Raw genomic sequence first — 10,661 nt, forward strand, 5'->3', positions numbered from 1 at the left:
TATGTTTTCATAAATTTATTTCAGATCCGAGGTAACAATTCTACAGTTCCATAACTCTAATTCAATCAACCAAAGATCATCTTCTGATATATATATATATATATATATATATATATATATATATATATATATACACACACACACACACACCATTTGTGTTTAATTTTAAATTAGTTACTTCGTAAATTATGTTGTATTCAACTGCATACTGAATTGTGTTTATTTGTTTTTTGACCGGGAATAACTAGTATTGATTTTTGAGAAGAACGAACTCGAGGTCATTCAAGTTACCATGAAGTTTGACAAAGAAGTTTAACTATAATCAGGTTTCAAAGTTTTTTTTATTTACTTTGGTTAGTTAGTTTTAGGTTTAACTTGTACTTTGCTCTATATTTAAACATATTTAGTATTTATTTAGACATTTGATTTAGAATATTAATAAAGCAATCTAATTTTTATTATTTTTCACAACCTATGATTTAATTAGTTTATTATAGTTAAAAAATGTGTTCGTTATAAATAACATAAATTTAAGAATCGAATGAGTATTTACCGACACAAACAAAAAATATGTGCCATAAATATTTTTCTATAACCATGACAAGAAGGGTCACTAAAAAGTAACATAACTTCTTGCATGGAAATTAACGGCTCAAAATTTGTGCTACAAATAATTTTCATTGACTGTGACAAATAATAAAGTGCCACTAAAAACCTAGTACATTGCGGTGGTGAAACCGAAAAATATCACCAAAAGGTTTTAGTAGGAACTTTTATATGTACAGTTATTTCTCTCCGAAAGGCCTTTAGTAGCACATTTCGGGTATTTAATAATATTTTTTGTGTGCCATTAAATGACGTTTTGTTTGTAGTGTGGATCTCACTCGATAACATGGAAAGATGTTGCAAAGAGGCTGAATGAATCTTGTTGTTTCTAAACCTCACCATCACCCAAAAAAAAACATATAGAAATTGCTTAAATGACTTTCTTTTCCGCACACCAAAGTAGAACACTTGCAAACAATGAGGTTCTCCAAAGAAAACAACCTCGTCCCACACTTCCAAAGAACTTTGACACATGGTAAAAAGGTGAACAATTGATTCCTCTGATCCACCATGCAGGCAGCATGAGTGATTCAAACCAATACCCGAGGATTAGTTTCCTCCAGCACTACTGTTTCATATTTTGCGGCACACAAATATCATCAGTCTGCCTTGCGCTAGTGTTTAGTATTTTGTTAAATATTAAAATTAATTTTAGTCAAAAATTTAGTATAACTCCACTTTTATTAATGAATATTTTTAGATATTTCATTATTATGAATATTTAGACATTTCATTATTAATTAACAACGCTTACAAAGTCACCTATCATAAAATTGTTCGAATTTATTATAAAATCTATCCTTGTTACATAGTAGTGTAGTTCCTATGAATCGAGTTTCAGAATGAAATCAGAGTATGAATTGATTAAAGAATACAAAACGTAAATATAATATGTTTGGCTCTTTATTGCTTCTAAGAGAGTACACAATAAGAAAGAGTAAAGTGTTCTTACAGTTCAGAAAAGTTACTCGAATACGTATACTTACCCATATTTATAGGAGTTAACAGAAGCACAAAAAATACATAAGGGCTATGACACTGAAGTTTCGAACTCTAAACTGCCCTTATGAAATACATATAACGAATACATCAAAACAGACTTCGACACTAGACATAACAAAAAAACGATTCGACATCTCACAACATATTTCGAACTCTACATTCTCCCCCTTTGTGAGAAGTGATGAATCTTAAGTCATTAGCATCTTCGTTGCTTGATGAAGTACTCTTCGAATCTCTGTGTACCACATGATCGTCCTTCGAATTTCAGCCTTATGAGCAGTTGTATTTCTTTTACAGTTGTTAAGACGAACAAGTAGACTAGTGTACTGTGTATTCATATATCTCTCAACATCTTCCAGCTTGAACAAAAACTTTGTGATCTTTTGATTTTTTTTTTCTTCCCAATGAACACAACTCCCATTGGCTAAACACATATTTCTCCATCTTCGAAATCCTTCAGACTCACTTAACCTTTCAGCAATGATTGTGGCATAGTCACTTGTTGTAACATCCCGTTTATTAAATAAATAAATGGATAAAATTAATAAATGAATAGTAGCCCTAAATTCGGAATAATTTAGCAAGGTGTTGGTTTTGGGGTTAAATGATATAATTTGGACTTTGGGGGTTAAGAGTGTAATTTTCGGACTAGTTTTTAAAGAATTTTGAAGGTTGAGGGCTGTTTGGTAAAGTATGTATTTAATTTAAAAGGGATTTCAGAAGTCAGGGTATGATTGATAATTTTCTTGGACTTATTATGAAAGGATTTTTGGAGGCAGGGGCTAAAGGGTAAATTTCGAACTTAAGTTGAAAAGATTTGTGATGGGGGGGGGGGGGGGCTAGAAGTGTAATTATAAGGGAAGTTGCATATGATCGGGTATATATAACCCGTCACCTTGTCCGTAACCCTAACCGTAGGAAGTTTTTCAGCCGTCACCTTATATCTCCCTTCACCTCCGGCCGCCACCTTCACTTCTATGATTTCCAGCGTCACCACCACTGCTGTTAAGGTCACAAACCACCGAAGCCAACCACCGCGACCACCCTACTGCCGGAGAAACAAAACCGTTGTGGAGCCGCTGCTATTCTCGGTTGAAAACACACCACCTTCCTCCCATTGTTGCATTGTTGCCGCCGCTGCGCCCCAATCATTGAAGACGAAGCCGCCGCTAATGCCGACGATTAGTTTTTCTGTTGTTCGTTGTGATCTCTACTCGTTCCCTTCCCCGTTCTCCTATTGCTACGTCACAGCCACGACCGCCGCCGCCGCTTCAGCGGCTGTTCCACCCTTTGCCATTGTCATACGCCACCAAGTGGGTGGTTGTGTTCATTTTTGAGAAAAATACATGTATTGTGTGCGTGTTTCAGTTTGTGGGCATGTGTTGCTTGGCCGGACTTCACGAGAAAAGCCACCACCACCACCGTGAGGTGGTGGCTGTCATCTTAAACCACCGCCTGCCGCCACAAGGGTGGCTGAGTGTGTGTGTATGTGTGTTATATTGTGTGTGTTCTTTTGGATATTATGTGTATAATGTATTGTTTGGCCGGATTAATCAAGGAAACAACCCACCACCACCACCGTGAGGTGGTGGCTGCCGCCTTCTGCCACCACAAGTTGCCGTGTTGGGTGGCGGTGTGCATTGTGTGATTGTATTGTTAGTTTAGATGCTTGGACATATTTAGTCTAAAATTATAACCACCACTGCGAGGTGGTGGCCGCCGTCGTGAGCCGCCGTTGACCACCAGTACCCGAAGTGGTAGCGGGTGGTGGCCGACTTTATTAACAATTAATTAACCTAAAAACATAACCAATAGACTAATTGGCACGTGATTGGGTTGGAAACCCAAATTAGGGTTTAGAAAACCCTAATTTGGGACATGCTAGTTTTGGAATTGTCGGGACCCGCATTTTTTACTATTGGATTGGAATTATGAATTAAGCCCGATCACTTTGTATGTTTGGCCTAGTGTATTGATGGACTTAATGGATTAAGTCCTTAATGGGTTAAGTAAGAACACTTAACCATAATCGTCATTTTATGTGAAAAACCCTAATTAGGGTTGGGTTCTTGTTGGGCCATTTCTTAGGCTAAGTTGTTGTGGGCCTTCGTAGGCCAAGTGGGAACAAGTTTATGGACTAAGGAAATTATTGGGCTTTAGGATAAGACCCATTGGAAAGGCTTGGGCCCAAATTGGAAAATTGGGCCATAGGTGGGCCATAAATGGGCCTTGATGATTATGAGATATTGGACCATCAGAATGTCAAATATTTGGACTAGAATAAATGGTTGGGCCTTAAGGTATGACCATGTAGAGGATTGGGCCCAATTTGGAAAATTGGGCCATATGTTGGGCTTTGGCTCATTGTTTGACTTTCGGGCCTATGGAGTGTGAGTTTGGTCCTTGGGCTTGAATAAAGCTAGGTTGGGGGTAAAGTAGTCTTTTTACCCCAAGCATGGACTTATGGTTATGTATTGGAACCCAATTATTAATTGGGTGTTATTTTGATGTTGACAGTTCGGGAATCTGTCATCCAGCAGCTAGAGTTTTGTCCGCGAGACTTCAGCAGTGTGAGGTGAGTTACCTTCCTAGTAGCAGTGGGTCTAAGGCACCAAGGCCGGCCCACTAGTAGGAGTTGTAGTAGATGATTGTCTTTGTGATAATTATCTGGTATGCCACTATTTGTTATGATTTATGTGCTACTATGCTATGGTATTATGTGAAAGTGGTAGGGGTGGAATAGACCCCATATCCGGTTGATAACCCGGAGGGTAGGTCGGGCACCCAGATATGCCTGACAGTATGTTTATGTATGGTTATGATATGACATTATGTGGTAGTGGTAGGGGTGAAATAGACCACGTAACCGGTTGAAATAAACCGGAGGGTAGGTCGGGCACCTAGATATGCCTGACATGGGTAGGTTGGGCACCCATGTATGCCTGACAGGGGTAGGTCCGACACCCCAGTATGTCTGACAGGGGTAGGTTGAGCACCCCGGTATGCTCAACAGGGTAGGTCGGGCACCCAGATATGCCTGACAGTATGTTTGTTGTATGGTATGTGGTATGATGGGGGAACTCACTAAGCTTCATGCTTACGGTTTTCAGTTTTGGTTTCAGGTACTTCTTTTTAAAAAGGAAAGGAGCCGGCATGATCGCAACACATCACACAATGATTTTCCGCATTATGACATCTTTGGGAGTTGTACTCTGATGTTGTTCTTTTATGACATGTTTCAGGTATTTGACTTACTGGTTTTATTATGATATGGGATGACACTACTGATGTTTTTAGACTAATGGTTTTTATAATTATGTAATTAAAAATGAATTTTTTGGCTCTAAATTTTGGGATGTTACACTTGTCTTCCCATTCCTAAAGCAAGATCCACATCACTCAAGGCCAGTAAATCGTAGTAATTGTCTATGAATAGCTTGATATGTGTAAATCCTATCAAAAAGTCTTCTTTGCTATTCACTTGAAATTTCGATACATCAACACCACTCAAGATCTTTGCAACACAGATGAGATCCTTGAGATTCATCAAAGGAAAATCAGCCACAAAGAAATCACACGCCGCATTATTAGCTCGAACCACGTGATAACGAAAGTTCTGCAACAAGCCTTCAAATAGTTGATCCTTGGTAACACCCAAAACTTTGACTATTTTCACTAAGGACCAAACTTCTTCTTCTTTCTTCCTAAGAACTACATGAAACCTCATCTTTAACTTCTTGTATTCCTCCTTGTCATCAAACTTGTCCACCAACTGGTACTGAGCCGAGATAAACATCATATGATTGACGGGAAAATCCAGTTGGTTAAATTCTGAATTCTCTATCTCATAGCTCTTCTTCGGTGCTTTCAAAAAATCGAACATATGCCCAAGCGAAACAAGTTGTTCAATTGTTTCGTAACAAAAATGATTAGTTGGATATCCTTTTTCAAGACTTGGAGGATCACCTTGCCTTTGCCTAAAGATGCTATTAATTTGTCTTTGTCTTTCAATCTCTTTTTCGATATTCTTCTATTTATCCTCCTCTGAAAACTCCTTCACAATGCCTTTCCCTCTATCACGTTTAGCTTGATTCGAAGGTGGTGGCTTTGAACTTGAACCCCCATCAGAAGAACCAATGACTATGCCTTTGGTCAATGGCTTCGAAGTCATTATAGTTGAGGTTGTTGACATCGAAGTAGGAAGTGAAGTTGGAATTTGCGTGCTTATTACCTTCCCAACTACCTTTCCTTGATCAGAATGTTTTGACGAGCCAACACCCTTTTCTCCTCCTTGTGCCCCTGTTTTAACAGATGGGGCATCAGTTGGCATCAAATTCACCAGCTTTAGCAGAGGAGCAAATTTGGCTTTCAGATTCGACTCCAGAGAGGAAAACATTTGAGATAAGGACTCCTGAGAAACAAAAGATTTTGGAGAAGAATCAAGCTTCGAAATGGACTCCTTCAAGCTTGCCAAAAAGTATTCCATCTTTGTGAACACTTGCGAATCCTTGGTCGAAAAGGCAGTGAAATTTTCAACCAGCTTTCGAATTGCCTCAAAAACAACATCTAGTTTTGTATGAAGAGATAGATGACTTTGTTCAAGCTTAGTCACCTCCTTCTACATTTCTGACTTGAGGGACTCCACCTTCAAATTCACAGATTCTTGAACTTTCTTGACCTCTTTGACAAAAAAATGCGTCTTTCTTTTGCTACTTCACGAAGTTCTTTAACTTCATACTAGAAATTCTCAACATGATGCTTCAAACGCTCTTCATGTTTCGATTCAATCTGTTCCATAGCAACCTTCAACCTATCCCTACTAGAAAACTGCCCTTTAATGACACGCAAACAATGACACAAAGTGATTTACGATACGCATTTTTTGTGTGTCCTAAAAATAACGTATATTTTTTTAAAAAAATGAATGATACTGGACACACATTTTTCCGGGCCCTAAAATTAATGTCCAATAAAAAAAAATTAAAAACACGGAGGGCACCTATGTTAAAATGTGTGTCGTGTAGAGATGTCGCTTTATATTTTATTTAATGAAACGCGTGTTTTCTTCTTTCTTGGGAGGAAATGAAAATCCCAAAAGTTTGAAAGGTCGCCATTTTATCCTCTACCTTATTTCCATCATTCTTCTCTCTCACTGATCAATACCCAAAAAAACCCTAATATCATCACCACTCCTCGCCAACCACTGCCGGCTACCATCGGCCGTGTCCTCGGGCGACCAATGGAAGATGTTCGCGCAACCTACACAATAGGCAAAGAGCTAGGTCGTGGCGAATTTGGCATGACGTATCTTGTCACACATAGAACCACGCACCAACAGTTCGCTTACAAGTCAATCGCGGTGCAGAAGCTGATTAACAACGATGACATCGATGATGTCTGTCGAGAGGTCCAGATCATGCATCACCTCACTGGATACCGTAACATTGTCGAGCTCCATGGCGCCTACGAGGATCGACACTTTGTTAACCTAATCATGGAGTTGTGCGCCGACGGGGAGCTATTTGATCGGATTATAGCCAAGAAATAGTTCAAATCAATCTTGTAATTGTATGTAACTTTAATGTATATATTTCAAAGAGTGTTAAATCTGGTATACTTTATGATTTTTTGTTTCTCTATCCCAAATAAAATCTTGATTTTGATCATCTCTCTCTCTTACACACAGAAACACATTCCCTTTTTCAGAGGTGGGTTGCATGTTCTTTCTTTCTCTCTCCATACTTTTCTTAAATTCTCCGCAATCTCACGTCTTTTTCACCAAATTCCTCTCTTTACAGCAAAACCCATATTAATAACACCCTCCGTTATCTTCCTCGCTGTGAATTCACCCTAATTGCCAGCTAAAATACTAGGGTTTTCGCTTTTGCTATAGAAGAAAGGAATCTGGGAACTTCGGAGTTGCGAGGTTGATGAGGAAAAAAGTTACCAAAGAGCTTGTTGCTATGAAATATATTGAAAGAGGACACAAGGTATATACAATTTTCCCCATATCTATAGTTTTAATTTTACTAAGTTATGTTATCTTATTCCAAGATGCTTGTTTTCTAATCTGAAAACCACTATACGCTAATTAAAAGAATTTTTGTTCTGTTTTGGTTGTAGATTGATTAGAATGTTGCTAGAGAAATCATCGATCATAGATCCCTCCGATATCCAAACATAATTCGATTTAGAGAGTTAATATTATCCTATTATGTTTTCTCTACTCATCAATATGGTATCCTTTTCAGCACACCATGGATTGTATTTTACATGATATCTGTGGTACTTAATAGGTAGTACTCACCCCCACCCACCTTGCTATTGTGATGGAGTATGCTGCAGGCGGGGAGCTTTTTGAGAGGATTTGCAATGCTGGAAGATTCAGTGAAGACGAGGTCATTAAAATATAACAAGTGAAAACATATTTATTTTACCTTCATCAATTTATTGATATTATCTATCAATATTTCAGGCTAGATACTTCTTCCAGTAGCTTATATCAGGAGTTCACTACTGCCATTTCATGGTAAACTGACAATACAAGTATACAATTGTATTTTCAGTTGTACATATCACTATATCAGTTCAATTTTATCAAGTTGTGCATCAAATGTTGTGCAACAAATCTGCCATAGAGATTTGAAGCTTGAAAACACTCTTTTAGATGGAAGCCCTGCACCACGGCTGAAAATTTGTGATTTTGGCTACTAAAAGGTATTCAATTCATCAAGTATCCATGGTTAGGCTTAACCAAATGCTATTGGTTTCAGTTGTTGTTTATACATCCATCACTCTTGCACTCCAGACCCAAATCCACAGTGGGCACCCCTACATACATTGCTCCTGAGGTTCTTTCTCATAGAGAATATGATGGAAAGGTAAAGCATCTTCACTCTCATATGTTCTCATTAGCATCTGTGTGTATAATTGGGGTTTTCAAACTTTGGTTTTGTGGTGTTTAGACAACAGATGTTTGGTCTTGTGGAGTGACACTTTACGTGGATATCAACCCAAATACTTTCTAGTTTTCTACTTCTTCTATGTATCATCCATATACTTTTATCTCACATTTTAGTTGATTTTAAACTTAATATGTGTTTTTGCTTTCAGTCTAATGAAACCTATGGATATTAACCCAAATGAAGAATAAGTAAATGTGAGAAAGCACATCTGGAAGAGTTTTCTGTTAAAATATTTTATTCAGTATATTGTTGCAATATCCAAATTGATTTTCATTAATTACTTTTACATTTTAGTATTCATATATCTTAACTTCCTTCACATGCTTCTCTGCAGATGGCTATGGCTGGCATATCTCCACAAATATGTATCCTAATTAACTTGAATTGTCTGGTCATATGGTAATTATACGTATTAATGTATTATGTATGTGATATATATATATATATATATATATATATATATATCTTTATCTTTCCTTGACACAAATAAAGTAATGAAGAGTGCATATAAAAGTGTCATGTTCTAATTGATGTTGATTATATATCTTGCATTTGCAGCGGAGGTTGATTAATTTTTTCGTGTAATAGTGAGAGGCTGAGAGCATGGGGTGCTTTTTTAGCTTGATGCTTCTTCTATTAAGAAGCTGGTTTACGGTTGATATGAGAGTTGGAGTGCAAATTTCAGTTAACTGAGAACAACCATAGCCATTCATATATACGTCCTATTGGGAATCATACATTGAGATCATATATAATCCCTTACTATCCATTCATATATACGTCCTATTGGGAATCACAAAAACCGAATATTAATAAACACAACATGAATCTAATCAAGATTTATGTTTGTTAAGAAGGAAAAGAAGTTAAACGAAGATAAGGAAGAAACAGTGAAGCAGGAAGTAAGCCTCTTGCAACATTTTTCATTAAAGGAGGTGTGCCACAAATGTAGTATTAGGTTATATAGTTAGGGAAATCCTCCAATCAGATCCCCTTAATATCAATGTATTACAATTTTTTGACATGATGTTATTGGATGAAATTGATTGTTTTGGTATATATTTGTTTCCATATTTTTGTATTATGCGTAAATGAGTATCGTAAAGACGTGTCGTAAATGCATATTGTAAATGGTTGATGATGTTTATGACACGCAAATGTGTGTCATCTTCATTTATGGCAGGGGCTTTAATGATACGCAATGCGTGTTCTAAACGTGCGTCGTAAGGTTACGACACGCAAATGCGTGTCGTCTTCCTTTATTACACGACCTTCCTTGACACACAAAGTGTGTCGTAAATGCGCGTCGTAAATGTGTGTCGTAACTGCGCGTCGTAAATGCGTGTCGTAAATAGACGACACGTAAAAGCGTGTCGTCTTTCGTTATGACAGGGCGTTCCTTAACACGCATTTACGTGTCGTCTAGCGTTTTACGACACGCATTACGTGTCGTAAATGGGTGTTTTTGTAGTAGTGTATGCTCTTGAGATTTCAACAACACATCAACCTCAATACCCGACATCGTATTGCGACTTCCTGTGTCAGCCTGAATCTGTAACAAAGAATTCAGTTTGTGGTTCAAGATTATGAATTGCTTGTCTGACATCAACATACGATCTGGAATGTTCTCCTCTTTAGGGTCGAACTGAATGTCAACAAACGAGACCATGACATCATCTTCATCTTGATCAGCCTCCGAAATTGATTTTTCACCTTTAGTTGATTGAGATGGGAAAAGGGAAGTAATAGGTTGATTGATGATATTGTTGTAGGTAGGTGAAACAGTGGAAGCATGTAATGAAGTAGTAGTGGGTGTATGAAATGGTGGTAAAGAAGTAGAAGTGTCGATAATGGTGGTTTCGATTGTGGATGAAAGAACAAGTGAAATTGGAACAGATGATATTGGTGTTGGGTTTTGGTATACTACAACATCCTATGGTGCACATACAACCCTAAATGACTTGGATCTATGTTTTCTCTAACTATACATGCAATATTGTTTCCAAAGCATTAAGCCTACAACTAGCATACAATTGACATAAACATCATAGAAATGAGTTAGAAGATTACCTCTTTGTTGTAGCTTGT

At 37.6% G+C, this 10,661-nt stretch overlaps 1 pseudogene; it reads left to right on the forward strand.

Annotated features, from left to right (window-relative positions):
- The first annotated feature begins 1,448 nt into the window (after window positions 1-1,448).
- On the forward strand, window positions 1,449-8,636 carry LOC145139335 (serine/threonine-protein kinase SAPK7-like; annotated as a pseudogene).
- Window positions 8,637-10,661: the final 2,025 nt, after the last annotated feature.

The sequence above is a fragment of the Lactuca virosa genome, chromosome 9 (assembly GCF_052849685.1).
Source record: "Lactuca virosa cultivar CGN04683 chromosome 9, Lactuca_virosa_CGN04683_v6, whole genome shotgun sequence".
In the NCBI taxonomy this organism is placed as follows: Eukaryota; Viridiplantae; Streptophyta; class Magnoliopsida; order Asterales; family Asteraceae; genus Lactuca; species Lactuca virosa.